Source organism: Saccostrea echinata, unplaced genomic scaffold (genome assembly GCF_033153115.1).
Source record: "Saccostrea echinata isolate AGI-Se365-2 ecotype Australia unplaced genomic scaffold, CSIRO_AGI_Sech_v1 ptg000060l, whole genome shotgun sequence".
In the NCBI taxonomy this organism is placed as follows: domain Eukaryota; kingdom Metazoa; phylum Mollusca; class Bivalvia; order Ostreida; family Ostreidae; genus Saccostrea; species Saccostrea echinata.
In genome coordinates, this window is record NW_026889809.1 from 3938144 (window position 1) to 3959139 (window position 20996).

A 20996-nucleotide genomic window follows, 5' to 3' on the forward strand; every position below is an offset into this window, starting at 1 on the left:
CTAAGTATAGTATATTCTGCTATAGTAAATTTTCATTTAGATGCTGGTTGCCCACCCCACCCCACCCCATCCCCACTTTTTATTGCTGTAAGGTCGAGCAGCGGCAAATTCCAGGATTTGGACACTGAATTACTTCCGTTATATATATTTTTTTTTTTTGCTTGTGCGATTTTTTGGGAGGTTACCCCCCCCCCTCCTATTCTCTATTAAGAAGTTGATGGCTCGTTTTAATACTCCCCCTTGAGGGGGAGTATTAAAACGAGCCATCAACTTCTCAATAGAGAATACCCCCCCCCCCACTTTTGAAACCGTTGCTATACGGGCCTGTGGTAGATATGCAATAAGTTTTCGGAATTTTCATTTTCATCCTGCATGGGGACCAACTGGGGTCGAAAAACAACGTTTTTCTACAAAAGACTAGGTTAGGAGAACTCACTTGACATTTTATGCAGTAGCCAAAATATCTTTCATCAGATGACTGATTGTGTCCTGTAGATGAACAATTAGGTTTTGAAATTTTCTTTTTCACAGTGGAGGCCAATTGGGGACCGAAAATCTACCACCCCTTTTTTATAGAAGCTTTCTTAAACTCCATAATACTAGTAATCATCCACACAATGCCAGGGGTCCTGAGTCAACACGTTGCCGTTGGACCCCTGATAAATTTCATTCGATATCTTGCAGGCTGACTGCAGCGACGTCTTTCGGGAAAATTACAAATTTTGGTTGTTTTTCTTATCTCTCAACCAATCACATTAAGCCTTTCGGTGATAAACAAATGCGTAACACGTGCATTTTAGGTGTCAACTGATTTCTTTCTGTTTATATTATCTGATTGGTTTTTTCAATGAGAGAAGCAAGCCCACAGATATCGAATGAAAGAACAAGGTACGGTTTCAATACAAATCTTGCCTTGTGTTTTTCTTAAAAATGAAAATGGTGTAAAAAATTAAAACTCATGCTTCCTGAATCATTGAAATTCCGTGCAGAAAGATCATTCAAATCATTTTTCTCACATGACCTTCTAAATTCTAATTGTGACGTCATAAACTTGTACATTTTCCCGTATTTTCTTAAAAAGTTGCAGAAGACACCAATGGACAAGGTTCATTTGATATAATATTTGGCCCTAAGAATTTTTAAAAATTAAAGTTTACGCTGAATTAAAACTTTACATTGAAAATAAGGGTTGTATATGTGCTTGTTAAAAAAATAAACCCAAACTTTGAGAACGTGTCCCCTGTATACTGTTTATTCGAGGTCAAATCATGCACGGAATTCGTATTTCCGGAAAAATCGTTAAAAATCAGGGACTTAAAAGCATTTTTCGATAGGTCCGCATTATACCACCATTTTGAAATTTTCTCAAATGAAACATCGATTTGAAAGCATTTTATATGCAAAGAATTACGATGGTGATATTGTGCGGACCATGTTTATTTTTAAAAAATGTGTTCATTAACAGCATGCAATACACGTGCATTCGACGGTGTTTTGCTAGATCTAAAAATATACCTCGCCACGTATCGCTAAAAATCTTTTAATATAAAGGATGAAATCATTATATCAATGTTCTGAAGATCTGGTCTGTATTAATTCTTGACACGCTGTTCGAATTCAGATACGTTGGGCCTACTATAGTCTGTCCCACGGTACCAAGGACCTCACTTTTCGCCTCATATCTCAAAATGTATAAATACCTTGGCCTTCAAACTAGGTTCGATCGATAGATCATTTTTTTTCCCAAACTTCCTGCATTTATCCGAACCCTCGAGTTCAACCGGTGTATTGACACGGCGGCAAATTCAAAGTCTACGGGGATTTAACATTGCCAAAATGGCCGCAACTTCGGAAGGGGATCCATCATTATTCGTGATTTTCCGTACATCGCCGTCAGTGACGTAATGACGTTCGGGAATTCTCTGTGCTTACCGATGTACGGAACGCAATACAGCCCGAGACTTTCCAAGTGCCCAATACACACAGATTTATCAGCGAAGAAATAGCAAAACAGCGTCTTCGACGTACCCGGGAACAAGTGCTTAACACTACTAAGAAAAGAGGTAAGATTTAACTCATATCTACTTCAGAAGTCATAACTGCACTGACAATGTAATGGAAAGAACGATCGAGGCTATAGTACAACAAAATTCAGCCAAGTGACATCATTGCTTTACCAAAACATAGCATGATAGATCTATCTGTAAGCGAGTATTAGTATGTTCTAATAATTTAGATTTGTAATTAATTACAACTTTACCTTTGCCTCGCAAATAAATCCAACACACTAGGCAGTATACTATAGTTTGTTGTAAACACGGTTAAACAGTTTGTGAAACATCACTTCTATCATGAATTCACAACGCTTCCTGGCTTTGTTACATTTATAACTCTTAAGCACATACAAATCCACGTTTAGACATTTTGAATCACTGTGCAAAACATAAAAACAAGATATACATGTTGTCTGCATCAAACTACGTCATCAATGGATTTTGACCTTGCCCTTTGAAAACTTCCTGTATCGGCATTAGGTAAATGCAGGCCCTGGGATTTCAAACAATATTATGTATTTTTAATAGTTTTACCATATGTGTAGCAGTTCTGATGCCAAAAATAAAATACAGAGGTACATGTAGTAATCACACAAACCCCTAAACATGAATGGAATACATTTTTTTTTAAATTATTATGTTTATTTGTATACTTTATTTTCCTTTTAATATAAAAACTTTTGTGACAGAAATTTCAATGATTTACAAATTAATAAAACTTTTGAGACCAGGAGTTGCATTTTAAATTTCAATGTGAAAAAATTCTACATTTGCAAGAAATGCAAGTCAAAGCCCTTTCATTATTTCTTTTTTTTAAATTATAATAGCAATGAAAAGTAAAATAAAAACAATAGATAAAACTTAACTAGATAAAACTAAATTAAGCATTTTTATTTTGAAACAAGAATTTGATTATTAGGAAAGAGAACATGAAGATATATCATACAGAGAAGAGCAAGCAAACATGCACATTAATTAAATTAATTCAACCTTAAGTAGGTGCAGAAACGTGCATGTAGTTTTCATTTTCTTTCTTTCTTTTTTTTTTAATTTGTCTACAGTCATCTGTGAAATCATTTTTAATTCATGGGGTCAGGCCCATGGGAAGCAATTTAAGTGTGTGTGCGGTGGGAACCAAACATTTTCAATTCAAACTATGTTGTCAAACCTCGTTATCCTACAATGGGACAATGGGACTGATAAAAACTTCTGAGATATCTGAGTATTCAAGATATCAAGGGTAAAATACTTCAAGAATTTTAAAATGGTTGGGACTTCCAAATCACTTTGACATATCAATGGATATCAAAATTTACAACTTCTGCTTTGCAAATTAAATTCATACTGTGAAAATTGTTATAAAACTTGAATTACAAGTTGTAAAAATATCAAATCTCAAATTACTTAAATCTTAAATTAGTGAAATTACAGGGTAAAACCACTCAACATACTATGTTATTTGTAATTTTGTTTGAACTGTTTTCAGCATTTGAAGTAAAATTGAAAAATATTCCAAGAGGTAAATGAATTGTCTACCCTATATTTATTCAGATTATCTTTTAGATATTCAGACTGAAGAAGAAATGAAAGTAAAATGCTCAGTGCTGCTGGTGTCCATGGTTTGAATGTCAATTGGTACAAAAGAAAAGTCATGACTCATATTGGACATAATAAACATGAAGCTGAGGAGAGAAACATCTATGAATGGATTAGAAAGTGAGTATTTTTCTCTCCATTATATCACTAACACTTCAATTTGTGTCTAGCTCATCAAGTGATCACTGGGCAAACTCCCTGGTAATCTTTGGTTTAGACTATTCTTTGGACCTGAAAAAGATATACAATAATACACATATTAACTGGTGCATGAAAAAAAGAAAAGAAAAAAAAACTAAACTTTTAAGTCTCTGTAAAGTGAAATTAAGGAATAATGAAAATTCAAATTAATGATTTCATTTGTACATGTATCATGAATGCTTTCTGTACATATGAAAAATACATGATGATTTTTTTAATTTCAGATACCAGGCCAAGTATACACTTCAGAAAGAAAAAAGACATTTTTTTAAATATTCATATAAATGTTTAAATGTATATACTTACTGCCCAGACCATCCAGAAGAATGTCCTGAAACTTGTTCGAGTATGTTTCATCTAGATGAACTCCAAACACTTTATTCTAAAAAATTTGAGTGGATTGTCCATTACATGCATGTGTGCCTTCAATTCTTGATGTCTGCTCATCATAACAATGAATTCCAATAAATTAATACCTTCAAATTATTTTTTTTTGTAATTAATAAAAACATAAAAAGGTAAATGCTGCTTCTTTATTACAATACTTTAATCAATAATTAGTCCTTCAAAAGCAGGTGTTGAATAACATGAATAAACTGAAAAAGGGACACGAACCAGATCAGTGATGTGCCCATTTACAATTTAAATGATCTCTTCTTTTTGACCTTTATTATGTTAGTGTTTTGACCTTGACCTTTTTAGCTCACCTGAGCCAAAGGCTCAAGTGAGCTTTTCTGATTGAAATTTGTCCGTTGTCTGTCGTTGTAGTCATTGTCATCGTAAACTTTTCACATTTTCATCTTCTTCTCAAGAACCACTGGGCCAATTTCAACCAAACTTGCCACAAAGTATCCTTGGGTAAAGGGAATTCAAGTTTGTTCAAATGAAGGGCCACGCCTTCTTCCAAGGGGAGATAATTATGAATTCATGAAAAATTAATGGCATAATTTAAAAATCTTCTTCTCAAAAACCACTGTGCTTGAAAATATGAAACTTATATGGAAGCATCCTCCGGTAGTGACCCCCGGGGGTAGGGTGGGGCCACAATGGGGGATCAAAGTTTTACATAGGAATACATAGGAAAAATCTTTAAAAATCTTCTTCTCAAGAACAGCTAAGCCATGATTGGTCATATTTATATGGAAGCATCCTCAGGTAGTGTAGATTCAAGTTTGTTCAAATCATGACCCCCAGGGGTCGGGTGGAGCACAATGGGTGATCAAAGTTTTACATAGGAATATACAGGGAACATCTTTAAAAATCTTCTTCTCAAGAACAGCAAAGCCATGATTAGTCATATTTAAATGGAAGCATCATCAGGTAATGTAGATTCAAATTTGTACAAATCATGATCCCCCCCCCCCCCCCAAACCAGTTTTATATTTAAACTTTTCAAGACTGAACTGATTTCTGCTTTTTCCTAGCCAGAGTGCTCAGGTGAGCGATGTGGCCCCTGGGCCTCTTGTATTTATTGTGCTAAAATACTGTTCATAGTTACTTACATGAGGCCAACTTTAAAATAATGTTTGCTTGCCCTCTCCCGACTCAGGTTGAGAAAATTGAGTCTGTAGGTAGGTGAGAAATTTTTTTTCAAAGAAAATTTCAAAATCAATGCTGAATTTTCAAAATCTATTTTCCGGAATTCATAAAAAAAATAATTGCTTCCTGGAGGTTAAAAAAAAGTTTCGAGTCGGGCCATTTTTAGCCAGTCGGTTGGGAGAGGGTAACCAAACAATTTGTTAAAGATGGCCTGATGTATTAATTTTGCACTTGTATGAATTTTTGCTTTATTTTCTTTTTGCACATAAATTTAGGAGTTTGAACAAAATGGGTCTCCTATGAGGGATGTACATGTAAATAATAAAACTAATAACTTTAAAGAAACATCTACATGTAAAAGAAATTATGAGAGATGATTTTTTTCTTGTTTAAGTAAACAGAAGTCTCAAGGGTTGTATGTCGGGTAAACTTACAGCATATTTTGACAATAAAAAAATGCTTGAAATAAAAAAAGTCATTTTTTGAAAAGTTTTAAAAAAGTTCTAGAAAAATTATTATACAGTAAATTGAATATAAACACAGAATTGAAAGTGAATTATATATAAAATTGTAAACACAGAAAGACAACAACAAAAATCACACATGAGAGAATTTGTATAATGTGAAACATGAATTGTGTTAAAGATTCATTCACTGATTGATTGTCCTTTATTTAAAAGTTACAGGATATTTTGAGGATATTGGACATAAGGCCAAACAAAAAAATATGTGTGGTTCCGGTTACACCTCCCAAAAAATTAGGGTAGGTAGGTAGGGATTTTTTTTTTTTTTTTTTTTTTTTTTTAACAAAATGATTTTCTTAATTTTTCTAAATAATACCTATCACTGCTTTGCAAATGACATTTAGATGTGATGTGATAATATACTAGTCAATATTGGTAGGGGGACAACTACATGCTAGCTTTCTTTGGATTTAACACTATTAAATACTTGCACTATGTTGTGCAAGGAGGCCAGCATTGCTGAAACTAAAACTGAAACAGGAGCCATTGATGGAAATTGGGGAAATTCCGGGAAAAAAATATGAAAATTGCCAAAAAAAGTTTAGGGTCGGGGGTATAAAATAGGGAAGGTCGGGTAACCGGAACCACACATATTTTTTTATTTGGCCTAAATGATAATAACAAAGTTTATCAAATAGTTTATCAAAAGTTTATCAAATAGTGGGAAAAAAATCTGTGGATTATGCCAAAAAAGATAAATAAATGCATTGTTCATTTACTTTTACTCAACATTTTTAAAATGAGAAATATGGCCTACTGCATTCAGTTCATTTAATGTAAAACCTTAAGCACCCCCTCCCCCCCCAAAAAAAAAATAAAAAAATAAAAAATGTAGAACAGTAGGTGTAAAACATATAATGTGAATCTCCGATATATGTAATTAATGTTTCAAGTTTATATTTTAGCATGTCTTAAATGCAATATAATACAAATAATCTATATAATAAATTATATGGTATTTACCATATGCACTTGTGCTGGGTGAAATATTACATCTTTTAATTTTCATGCAGTTTTATCAGTGCAAGTATTTTAGTGGATAATTATGTTGATTTTCTTCCATTATATTTTCTTGGGCAATATTTATACACCTAGCAATATCTGATAGCTCTGTATGTTAAAAAACAGAAGACCCTTAGAACTCAGTCCTGTAAAATGAACTATGAAGATAACAAACAGTATTAAATAGTATTATTTAGTAGAACTAAATAGTTCAGAAAAAATCTGGAGTGTCCAAAATATTTGTTATATATAGTCAAGGTGCTGACACTTCACATAAATGTAAAATTTTGCTTTTTATAGATCATGTAGGTAGTGACTGCCAAATGCATGAAGTGAAAGTAGATCGACCTACATCATATACATGTATGTACATAATCATGCAATAAAATGAATAAATAAAGATCTACCAGCTTTTAATAAAAAAGAGAGTCATTGTTATAATAATTAAAAGGTGTATTTGTATGCTTTCTTTTTTTCCTAATAGTTTTATTAAATAAGTTGATAAAATGTCAGTTTTCGGTTTTCTCTCTCTCTCTCTCTCTCTTACCCATCATAGCCGACTTGTGAGGAATTGGACGAATGGAATATGTTGTGGGGAAAGTGCTTTCCTATTATTTTTTTATTTAAATAATGGTCAATTCTTGTAGAAAATACCTGTTTTGTTGTTGTCTCTCCTTTCTTATTTTAAAAATAACCTAACTGTCGTTTCATTATGAAATCGAAAATTATGGGGAATGTTTTTTATCACTTATTTTTATGGGGAACGTCAACAGAACTCCTCTGGATTTACTCTTAAATTAATATTACTCTTAATGTTTACGTGGATTTTTGCTCTACACCTTCAGCTGTACCAGTGAAAACTGTCGCTAGTGCTCAGAGTCGCTCTAAAAATAGAAATCCTAAGCGGTAGCCTTGCAATTCGTCACTCGTATAATTATACCCAATGATAGTAATAACCACGTAATATAGATGTCATTGGTGTTTGAAATGAAACATTTTGAAGCAAAAAAAGTTATAACACTCTTGAACAATTCTGTATTATTCAATATTCACTTTAAAAATCCTGAAAATAAGTGTATGGTCATTTCTTAATTGACATCGCGATCGCCATGTGGGCTTCGTTTATCTTCATCTCTTACGTGAGAAGTTGGACAATTTGACTAATTAAATTAAATATTTAGACAGTTTATAACCTCTTATTGAAAAAAGGCAACAACAGAATCTTACGAGGAATTATATTTTGAATCGTCGAAATCGGCATCCAACTTTTATCAGGCGATAGACAACCGCATATGACTGTATGAATCGGCAAGTATTATGATTTGTAAAGTCGATTTATTGTAAGTAAGACAGTGTTTTAAAAGATAAAATAAGAATAATTATCTTTTTTTATTAGCGATAAGTTAATTGTAAGCACGAATAAATTTAAATCTTGATCACACAAGTCTAATGATAATTCGAAACAAAGTTGTGACGCGAATTTCCTCTATTGTTTTTATAACACTAAAAAGCACTGACTTTTTTTTCATATAATTTAGGACTACTGGTGACTTTTCTAAATAGGTGCTTAATTGTTTATTAAATTAAAATTCTCTGCAATTACTTATGAATTTAAAGCAGTTTTTCATCATATTTTGTGGTTATAGAAGGATTCCCTTCGACTAACTTTCATTAATATATCCTAACTCAGTATCTACATGTATGATAACTGATGATGAATCATTAGATTACCACTTTGTACAAGTATAATAATAACTATCCATCAAAGTTATGTATGTAAGTTGATAATATGTGTTTCGACTGAATTAATTTTACATTTCTAAGTATAGTCATCATGTCTATAGATATCTGGCTTTGTTCAGTTATGATATAGGCATGGGAGACATTCATTAAACTAAATAAGTAGATACAATGTCAGTGAATTATTGTTAGGGTGGGGATGGGGAGTTTAATCTTCTTTACAGTCAATTATTAAACTTCAGTCTGGAGTTTCTGCGTGAACCTCAGGGTCCACAATGAATATATAAACTAAGGAAATATATAACCAGATAATATGTTGTAAAATCAGCTTGCACCTGCACTACAATGCTGGACAAGTCACCCCTAAGACAGCTCTCCTGTAGAACAATTCACATTGACAATCACCTTTGATTCAAAGAACTTGGCCACTGTATGGACAATTTTCCACCTTCTCTACAACAACTCGATCGCTTTGTAGCTATTTTATGCTACACTTAAAGCAAAATAGATTACATCATTTTATTGTGATTCTTGGATGACCTCCTCTTCATTCTGAAGTTATATGTCAAGACTACATACTATGAATAATGGATTTGATGAACATTTGATATCCAGACCAATATTGTTTATTTAAAACAGCTTAATTTAACAAAGCGACATTTTGATTGTAAAATTTCTGTTAGAAACATGGTGCTTAAGATGATAATTTATTACAACCAATGTCTTAAAAATAGAAATCAAAAGCAGGGTAAAAAAAAAGTAAAAGAAAGGGCACAAAATGAATACAGATACAATAAATAAATCCTCCCTGAAAATGTAAAATGTTAATAATTAAATGGTTCGATGTAGTCTCTTCTCCCATAAATTGTTAAATCTGATGCACTTAATCAAACTGATGATGGGAGTCATTATCCAGTAGTTTAACTGTAGTGTTATTCCTAATAATAATTAAATTACTTTTTTTTTCACTACAACATTTGTTTGTATTCTTAGTACATGTATTTAAGATTACAGGGGTATATTGATTAAAATGAGATTATCTTTATGAGGTAGTAACATTTTTGAAAATTCTCTCCTCATATCAATCCCTACTTTAGATGAATGCAAGAGTATTTTATATCAGATTGATATTTAAAGATAGAGAATTTTGTCCAATTAGGAATTGAACACCTTAATTAATTAAAGCTTCCTATGTCTTATTTGTCTCAGTTCACCCAGCTGAAAATGAGTACCGGTGTACTGATCGAGAGTTGAAGTAATAGACCTCTGATGATCTATGTCCCTTCCATAGGGAGTCTCTAACTCTATGATCTTCATCTGCTTAGCACAAAAGAAACTGGTTATGAATCACCAGCCCTATGTCAGCCCCTTACCTTGAAAAAATTTAAACTGTTGAAAACATCCAAAAGAATATTTTTATTTTAATTTACTAGTAGAAATATTTGTGGAGGTCAGGTGGGTTCAATAGCTCAGTTGGTAAAGCTTCTGACTGGAGATTCAGGGGGCCCGGGTTTGAATCCCTGTCTGGTCTGTCAGATTTTTCTCCTTTCCTGTTACATATTTAAGAAAAAAATATAATTATCAAGAAATAGCAGAGCCACAATTAGTCATACTGATTTGCAAACATCATCAGGTACCACTACCAGTAGTATGGATTCAACTCTGTTCAGATCATGCCCGGGATGGTAGGTGCATATGAAAGATCTCATAGAGGAATATACAGGAAAATTCAGGATTTTTTTTTTTAAATATTCTTATCATATTGGGTGCCAAATGTAACAGGTGGTGAAAAATCAAGTTTTAAGAGGGACTGAACCCAGGGTCTTTGGCATACATGTACTGTGGCTCTAACCACTGAGCAAGTGAGACCCCATATATTGACCGACTTTCACACATCTTTTAAACCAAGACATCATTAACATCAGGACTGTAAGTGATATTAAATAATATGCAAGCATCCTCAAGTAGTGCAGTTTGAATATATCTCCAGGGTAGAGTTGGAGTGGCAATATTCTTGAAGAATAAAAGCTTTATTTAGGAATATGTCAGAAAAATCTTCTCTCAAACTGAAAAGCAGGGCCATGATAAGTGGTAACAATATGAGAGCATTCTCAGATAATGCAGATTCAATTTTTTTCAAATTATGGCCCATGGGGATTGTAGGGCCATAATAAGGGATCATTCATCTAATGTGAAGATAGGGTATAAAGTAATGAGGTAAAGGATAATTTTAGATCTCTTTTATATGGACAAGTGTTTGCTAGGAAGATAACCTTAACCTTCCTAGCAAGTGTTTGTTAGGAAGATAACCTTAAATCTTGTTTGCAAGTATCCTTATATAATGCAGATTAAAGTTTGCTCAAATCATGACCCCCAGGGATAGACTGGGAGCGCAATCAAGGATCAAAGTTTATATCAGCACTGGTGTATTTTGGAAAGTAGGTCAGAGTTCAAAGGTCTCGAGATCAGTAAACCAGGTATTCTACAAAAGCCATTCTCCCAAGTAATATGTAAGCCTAATATCAAGTCAGCCAGTAACAGTTTCCAAGTTCTCTCAGTTCTGAGGCTTATGTATTATTATGGCGTAGGCATCCCAGGTTAAAGTTTTGGGAGCAGATATCTTTTCAAGTACCTCTATGCCCTATATTGATCAGAGATGCAGGGAAGATGCTTGTAGTATGTTTCATTGTACCAGTCAAGTTTCAGATGCTGCAATTTCAGCTGAAGAATGACAAGGTTAATGTTTTTGGAGCAGGCTAAAGTTTTTAAAGCAGGTCTCATTTCCAAGTAACACTAATTTTAAGACCTATATTGACAAAACTTGCATGGATGATACATTTATTGATGCACACTACCAGATGAGCGACTAGGTTAAAGTTTTTGGAGCAGTTTCTTTCTAAAGTGACTATAAGCCCTATGCTAACCAACTTTGCACTGAAGATACATTTATTGATGCACACTACCAGAGTTGCTTCAGATGCTGAATTTGACCTACATTTTCCAGATGAGTAATTAGGTTAAAGTTTATTTAGCAGGTCCATTACCAAGAAACTATATGGCCTATCTGAACCTAACTTGCATGGATGATGCATCAAGGGATGAACACCCTCAAACTTGCTTCAGATGCCGGATTTGACTTACATTTTCTGGATGAGTGACTAGACTAGTTTAAAGTTTATAGATTAGTCCATTCCTAAGTAACTGAAAGCCCTGTCAGACCAAAATTGCATAAATTTTGCATCTAGGGATGCACACTTGTCTACTAGATTATTAGTTTCAAGTGTGGGACTTTGCATTACTTGAAGACAAAATTCGTTGAGTTAAGCTCTGTAATCTTTGATTACTCATGTATAACAATAATTACATAAATATGAAATTGTATACAAAAATGCAGACTTGCATCAACACAGCAGAAAGTGTAAATCTATTTGTTCCATGTGAGTATTGATCTAAGCCATGAAGTTTCAATAAGTTCAGTTGCATGGACATGCAAAGAGCATTTTGATAAGTGTCAAATTATTTCTGTCCAGTTACATTTGTTACTGAATTCAATGTAAGAAGACTGTCTTAACCATCTCTGATCAAGCAGGTGTTATCCATATCTCTCAGGAATTGGAAAGAGGAATTAAAGATAGTGTTTCTCAATTACAATTTATAGTATCTGCCATTTAAAATCCATACTTGTAGATGACCATTCCCCAGATCTTGTTTTCAAAATGAATTTGGTATAAAATTATTAAAATCAATTTGCTATTGTATGAAATATTTTAATTAAATTTTTTTTTCGTATTTCAACAACCACAGTGCAGAGTGTCTGTCTCACTAAGATAAAAGATGGTTGCAATTAAGTTTTCACTCTAAAAAACATGCTGATAAATATTTAGATGTTTTAATAGGCTAGGTGTAGCATAGCTGCAATAATGTAGCCCTCTCCCTTTTTTTTTTTTTTTTTTTTTTTTTTGGGAGAGGGCTACAACTCCTAAAGATCTCTGTAATGGTGCAAGTGCGGGAGTGATTCACTCCCGCACGAATTTCGGCTTAAATTATCAGTAAATGGCTATTTAATTGACATTTCTTACCTGAACTCCAAAAATGTAGTTATGCAAAACATAAATCAATCCAAACATACACAGAACAATCCATATATCGGTTATTTTTCGTGTATGTCAACATCACAACTTGAATTTATCCGCCATGTTTACTGACCTTGATCGATTTTATTTTGGGACAGCCAATGAGACAAGGGATCTCTAGGGAGCGGATCTCTGTATGAATTACCTTATTTTAGGCATAAATATCGCTGTTTACGAAAAAATGTCACATGGAATAGTTTTATTTATAAATATTTAATGATGCCATACAGCATAATCATTTAGTAACCCCGAAAATCTACTTTACAAAGTAATTTATAATTTTCAAGCGCAAGTCTCAGTGCATCACGCGAGAACTGTCATGGCTTCTGATGAGAGTGACTGGTAAACAAGCAGATTCAAGGTATCACACCGGTAATTGTTTTCACTATATGTTTCTATATAGGAAAAAAATTCTTAAAAAATCAGGTAAATTAATTCATGAAAAAATATTTAGCAGAAAGTATAAAACATTACCTCTCTTATTAGCCGAGTCCAAAAAACAGGGTACCTACACGGCATTTTCTGATTTTTTCCATCTGCAAACAGGGCTACCCTCAAATCCACGTGTTTTCAATGTGTTTATAAACAGCTCCAGTGCACCCCAGGAAGTAGCCTCCTATGCCCTGAAAAAAATAGTTCCTGTCAAAAAACTTTATTTATTTACAAAGTACATTAAATTTACTAAGCACAGGTACCAAAGTTGTAAAAATAGCCTGGAAGAAAATAAAAAAAATTATCAAAAGAAAGAAAAATTAATTTTATATGTATGGAACTACAATTGACTAAGTTCATTTTGATTGGTCAATTACCGGTGTGATACCTTTATTTTATCTGGTTTTCGCGTTTAACGGGCTATGTTGTTGACAGTGAATAAAAATTTCGCCTTTTTAGAAGTAAGTTGAATGTAAAAACAATTTATTTTGCCTGCAGTCGCCCGTATTTAAAAAATATATTTGCACCATTACAGAGATGCTGTGGAATTGTAGCCCTCTCCAGAAAAAATCAGATAAAAAAAAATCGGAGAGGGCTACATTATTGCAGCTAGGTGTAGCAGAGTTCAGCATTCATAAAACATAAAATGCAATTTAAGAAGATGAGCGAGCAAAATGCCGATGGTGTGACAAATACGAAGGTGAAAAATTAAATCTCAGTTATAACAAAATTCTCCTTGATATTTCATCAAACATTAACATATACTATATGTAAAATCTCCAAAATTTACAGAAAATCTCACAAAGATTGTAATTATTTGTCTAGAGGTAGCATACACATACCATAGAGGGCAAAAATGCTGGTCATTTCTTCATACTCTAACACAATTTTTTCATATGAATGGGTCTTCACTCCTTTGTAGCTCACCTGAGCTGAAGGATCAAGTGAGCTTTTCTGATCTAAGAGTGTTTGGTGTCTGTTTGTTGTTTAACGTCCCTCTTGAGAATTTCTCACTCATATTGAGAACCCACCTTTTGCTGATGGAGGGCTGCAAATTTATACCTATACTAGGCACTCAGGGCCATTGAGCATGGAGGGATCTTTTTCGTGCCAACACCTACTGTGACACGGGACCTCAGTTTATATGGTCTCGTCCGAAGGACTTGGCTCCACATCCCGCAGTGGATTTGAACCCGTGACCCTTATACTGTGACTCTGGAGCAAGCACTCTAACCACTAGGCCATGCGGGCGACCCAGTGTTTGTCGTCTGGTGTCTGTAAACTTTTCACATTTTCGACTTATTCTCCAGAACCACTGGACCAATTTCAACCAAACTTGCCACAAAGCATCCTTTGGTAAAGGGTATTCAAGTTTTTTCAGAAGAAGTGCCATGCTTTCTTTCAAGGAGAGATAGTTAAGAATTCATGAAAATTTGTGGCATTTTTTAAAAAATCTTCTCAAGAACCACTTGGCCAGAAAAGTTGAAACTTATGTGAGAGCTTCATTACAAAGTGTACTAGATTCAAGTTTGTTCATATCATATGCCCCTCAAGGGTAGGACGGGACCACAACAGGCTAGGGGTCAAAGTTTTACATAGGAATATGTAGGAAATATCTAAGAAATCTTCTTAAGAACAGCAAAGCCATGATTAGTCATATTAATATACTGTAGACTCAAGTTTATTCATATCATGACCCTCAAGGGTAGGGCGGGGCCAAAACAGGGGGTCAAAGTTTTACATAGAATATATAGAAAATATCTAAAGAAGTCTTCTCAAGAACAGCAAAGCCATGATCAGTCATATTAATATAGAAGCATCCTCAGGTAGTGTAGATTCAAGTCTGTTCATATCATGCCCCATGGGGTAGGGCAGGGCCACAACAGGGTGTCAAAGTTTTACATAGGAATATATAGGAAATATCTTTAAAAAATCATCTCTCACGATCTGCAAAGCCATTGTTAGTCATATTAGTACAGAAGCATTCTCAGGTAGTGTAGATTCACATTTTCAGCTCCTTTTGAACCCCAAAACCTATTTCATCCAGATTTCAATGGGTGAAGGGGTACAAAAATAGTGAATTTCAGTGTCCCTGCTCTGGGGGGAGGGGGGGGGGCAAAATTAGTGCTATCTTTGAAAATTATCCTTTTTCACTCCCGGACAGCAAGCAGTCAAACTGTTGGTGTAATTGTAATAAGCATTGAGCCCCTACTAAAATTTTCAATTTCTTGGCCCCTAGGTCATGAGTTCTAATGTTAGGGCAGGGCTCTATAGATATTGAAAATGCATAAATTTTCTAAATGTTTTCTCTGCCCCTTAGAGAATCAATGGAAGCTCAGAACTGGTACAAAGATTGTTTATGACCTGAGGGTGTGTCATGACCTTGACCAAGTGTCATTCCTGCAAGTTTAAGGTCACTGGCAGAAAAAGCATAAAATTCTTGTTTAGACTATAACTTTGGACTGGCAAATCATTAGAAGCTCATACATTGTACACAGATTAGTTATGACCTGAGTGTGTGCCATAACCGTGACCCAAGCTCATTGTGGCAAATTCTAGGTCACTGGTATAAAAAAGTATAAAATTCATGACAGATCTATAATTTGATTAATTGATAATAATTAACAGAGAAACATTTAATGTCCATATTTCAATAGAAGATTACTTATGATCAGAAGATTTGTTTCTTTTTTATAATCAAGTTTTTTTGGCAAGTTCAAGGTCACATTTACAAACTTTACAATGTTGTATTATACTTGTATACTTGTATTATACTGTATTTCCGAGAATTATTCGGAGTCCATTAAGTCAGATGTCATGCATGATTTAAGGATATACGCAACGTACCTTACCTACTGATAATTTTTCAAGATGTTCTTAATATAAGATTATAGTGCCATCAGATGTTCGTAGACAAAAAATTAGCATGTGTTACCAAGGGTCTTGAAAAGATATCAATTGATGAAAATATGTTCTGTTTATCCAAACTTGTTTTAGAAGAAGTGTACAACAGCATATATATAGACATTAAAATGTAGCACACCGTTCCTTAAAGTGTTGGAACTCTTCAACTCCAGGGAAAAAGACAATGAAGTTCAAACTATGTTGCGTATGTCCTTAAAATTAATTGCCACAATTTGTCACAAGTTGTAGCGTGGTGGTTAACGTATTAGTCTTAATAAAAAAAATGAAATTGGTGTCCCAGCAGGTATTTCAACGTTGAACCAACGTACGTTGCTCTTCAACGTTGAATTTTGGTTGCATATTAAAGTTGAAGCAATGTTTAGACCTCAACCGTTGTTTCAACGTCAAATATCAACGTGGAATAGACGTTGAAAATGGCTTGAACTTGGGTTGAATTTGCTTGCAGATGAAAGTTGAGGCAATTTTACTCAGAACCAGATTCGAGCCAGATTGTTGTAATAATTATAATACACGTGCATTGCATTCGCAAAAATATTTCTCTTAAAAATAAATCAACAACAAAAAATGTAAACAAAAATTTTGCTGACAGTCTATTTTTAACCCGGTGAACAGGAAGATGTTCGTAAAGAGTGCATGGTCATTTCAAGAAAGCTGTTATTGCTACAAGCTAATTACCCGTGATAATCCGTGCGTGGAGACTGGAGAATGTACAGGCGTACATGTTATGAAAACTTAAAAACAGTTTAGATGTTTTCTCTCTTATAATAATTTAATCTGATTGTTGATCGTTGGCATCTTTTGACAAAGTATGTATAGACGCATAATTTATTGTATGTACATACATTAATTTTGTTTGTACATGTGTAACTTATAAACTGTTATGAAAACTTTGAGCGCTTTTTATTTTAAGCGCCAATGACAATTCGCAAATTTTAAAACGTAAAAATTAATCAACAGCTTTATTACCCCCCCCCCCAGTCGCAAAAATAAATCGACGTAAAAATTTCCAGATTTACGGTACTTATTCATCCTATTGATAAAGCTGAAGAATTTAATACTTATTTTGTAAACATCTCACATATAATGTTCCTGAACACGGACCCGGTCCACCAATTAATTGCTTTGATGGTTTTGAAATAACTGAACAGGGTGTTCTTGATCAACTAGAAATCTTGGATACCTCAAAACCACCAGGGCCAGACGGATTATCTCCAAGAATCCTATAAGAAATACGATTCTCAATTTATAAACCACTAACAAGACTCTTCAATATGTCACTCAGTAATAAATGTCTACCTTATATATGGAAACAAGCACATATTTCTCCAATCTTTAAAAACAAAGGAAGCCCCCAAATACTAACAATTATAGGCCTATTTTTCTTGCTAGCTATGTCTGCAAAGTATGAGGCGCCGTTTTGGTATGTATTGCCATTTAGGGATATCACCTATTCAAATGGGTGATATCACCTATACGAATAGGTGATATCACCTATTCGAATAAGTGATATCACCTATTCAAAAGGAATAAGTGATATCACCTATTTGAATGGGTGATATCACCTATTCAAATAAGTGATATCACCTATTCGAATAGGTAATACAGTACAATTCGTTTTTTATCATACCGGTTTTATATCATACTTCTTTTTTATCATAGATATTTGAAACACTAAACCATTTCTTAATAATTCATTATAAATTCAGAAGCTGAATAGGTGATACCACTTATTCGAATAGGTGATATCACCAATTGAATAGGTGATATCACCTATTCCAATAGGCAAAAACACTTTTTGGCAGTAAATACCAAAACGGCGCCTCATAGCAAAGTCATGGAAAAATACTTTTCAAGTATATGTTTAATTATATAAAAGACTACGAATTGTTATCAAAAAACTAATATGGGATTCAACCTGGTGACTCTACTGTAAATCAACTAGTTGAAATATATGATAAAATTATTTCAAATCTTGATAAATGCCAGGACTTAAGATTTATATTCTGTGATATTTCAACAGCCTTTGACAGGGTTTGGCACAAATGACTTATCTTTAAACTTGAGAAAAATAGGCTTCCAAAATAATATTTTGGGCTGGATTAAAGATAACCTTACTGACAGGCAACAAAAAGTAAATATTGAAGGTTTTTCATCAACATTTAAAACTGTTGATGCAGGAGTACCTCAGGGATCTGTGCTAGGCACATTTTTATTCTTAATATAGATTGATGATATACTGTATGTGTATTTAAAAAAGCGGGCTTCATATTTTAGCGGCTTTGGCGCAGACAACGATGCGTTAATTCATGAATACCGCTAAGAAATCATTTATAAATACCATATAAGGCACGGACATGTATAGCGCTAATTCAAGATTTTGCCAACAATTCCATACCCAGTGATTGCGCTAAATTTTGAATACGCCAATTTATGTACACGTACAGTAACCGAAAGCATACATAATGGTATTCGTTTATTTGCGGAAACATCATTGTTTGCTATAGTAGGCGCCGATATTTTTATTCCTACATTATCTCTTACAGCCGATCTTGAAAAAATAAAGAAATGGTCCAACTCTTGAGCTGTAGATTTTAAAGCTAATAAAACAATTAATGTTAATTTTACAAGAAAGCGGCGACTTTTTCCAGACATTTTGGAGGAAATGGGGACATTATTGAACAATCCAGTAGCCATATACATCGAGGGCTTCACCTTCAGTCCGATGGTAGTTGGAACTAGATATCATTGAGATGGTGGCCATCTCAAAGGGCCCTGCTTTCAGCAATGAACATAAAAATGTAAGGTAGCTGAAAAGGGTTTATTTTGAAGAGGAACATTTGTGTACTATTAAGGGATGTGTTGTTTGAGTCTAAAGGGCTTCTATGTCATCCTTTTTATAATAACAAGAGGCCCATGGGCCACATCGCTCACCTGAGTAACTTTGGCCATGCTGTTCATTACCAGACTCCCCCCTTGTTATACCGATTGTGGCCCCACCCTCCCCCAGGGGCCATGATTTGAACAATTTAGAATCTACACTACCCCAGGATGCTTCCACATAAGTTTCAGTTTTTCTGGTCCAGTGGTTCTTGAGAAGATTTTTAAAGATTTTTCCTATATATTTCAATGTAAAACTTGTATTTCCTATTGTGGCCCCGCCCTACCCCCGGGGGTCATGATTTGAACAATTTAGAATCTACACTACCCCAGGATGCTTCCACATAAGTTTCAGCTTTTCTGGCCCAGTGGTTCTTGAGAAGAAGATTTTTAAAGATTTTTCCTATATATTTCTATGTAAAACATTGATTCCACATTGTGGCCCCGCCCTACCCCCGGGGGTCATGATTTGAACAATTTAGAATCTACACTACCCCAGGATGCTTCCATATAAGTTTCAGCTTTACTGGCCCTGTGGTTCTTGAGAAGAAGATTTTTTAATGACCCCACCCTATTTTTGTCTTCTCTTGATTATCTCCCCTTGTGAGGGGACTTGGCCCTTCATTTTAACGATTTAAATTCCCCTTCACCCAGGGATGCTTTGTACCAAGTTTGGTCAAAATTGGCCCAGTGGTTCTTGAGAAGAAGTCAAAAATGTGAAAAGTTTACAGACGGACGGACAGACAGACGGACGGACGGACGACGGACAAAATGTGATCAGAAAAGCTCACTTGAGCCTTCGGCTCAGGTGAGCTAAAAAATGGCACGAAAGTCACGAGTGCTCCATACCCTCTTTCAAAAAACGGCACAAAAATTACGAATGTTGCACATCCTCTATCAAAATATGGAAGGAAAATCACAAATGTTTCGTACCCTAAGTTAATTGGTAAAGTTTGAGGCTGACTGGACTTAAGAGAAAGAAATTATGCACTAAACAAAAATTTTGAACAGAGAGGCTATTTTTGACCTTGATCCTTGGCCTAGAAACTTAGTTCAAGGTCACTGCACATCCATTGACCAGTGGCACTGTGAGTGAAGTATGAGCCACACTGGACCAAGAGGAGAGAAGATATGGTCCGGACAAGGATTTTTCATATAATTCTGCTATGACCTTAACCTTTGACCTAGGAACATGGTTCAAGGTCACTGCACACCCTTTACCCATAGACACTCTGTGGGTGAAGTATGAGCCAGACTGGGCCAAGGAGAGAGGAGATATGCTCCGGACAAGAGATCTCGGACGGACAGACGGGCGGACGGACAGACTGATCACTATAGGGCGCCCGCACAGCGGGGTCCTAGTAACCATTTCTCTGCTATTTACGAAAAAGCTTGTAACAGATTAAATATTTTGAGATTATTAAAGCACACACTTGATAGAAATTCCTTAATAACGATATATCTTGCTTTCATTAGACCGGTCCTAGAATATATGTGGCATGGGATAACTGCTTTCAGGAAAATACAGAATTGTTAGAAAAGGTCCAAGTAGAAGCTGCAAGAATTATTACTGGTCTAAGGGTATATTCTTCAAGATCAATTCTATACGCTGAACTAGGTTGGGATCCATTACATCAGAAAAGAATAAATCATAAACTTATATTATTTTATAGAATTGTCCACGGTATTGCCCCATATTTATCTTAGCGATTTATTACAGCCTTTCCAACCAGCGCATCATTCTTACAGATTGAGATCAGACAGAAGTAATCTTTCTCTAACCATAATGTAGAACTGTATCTTACTATGAGTTTTATTCCTTCAACTATAAAACTGTGGAAAAATCTTAGCTCTGATGTAAAAATGTCACCTTCTTTATTAATTTTAAGTCAAAAATAAAAATTAAACGACCATTTAGCAGTTGTAAATATTTTAACAATGGTAACAGAAAAGAGAATATACTTCACTGTCAA

General features: G+C 34.4%; 2 long non-coding RNA genes across 2 annotated transcripts; one reads left to right on the forward strand and one right to left on the reverse strand.

Annotated features, from left to right (window-relative positions):
• The first annotated feature begins 1978 nt into the window (after positions 1-1978).
• Positions 1979-4319, forward strand: LOC133175036 (uncharacterized). Its single transcript, XR_009719213.1, has 3 exons — positions 1979-2063; positions 3618-3770; positions 4076-4319. It is a non-coding gene; the product is annotated as an uncharacterized LOC133175036 (long non-coding RNA).
• On the reverse strand, positions 2930-4320 carry LOC133175035 (uncharacterized). The gene is made up of 2 exons (XR_009719212.1): positions 4158-4320; positions 2930-3881 (listed from the first exon to the last, which is right to left on the reverse strand). It is a non-coding gene; the product is annotated as an uncharacterized LOC133175035 (long non-coding RNA).
• Positions 4321-20996: the final 16676 nt, after the last annotated feature.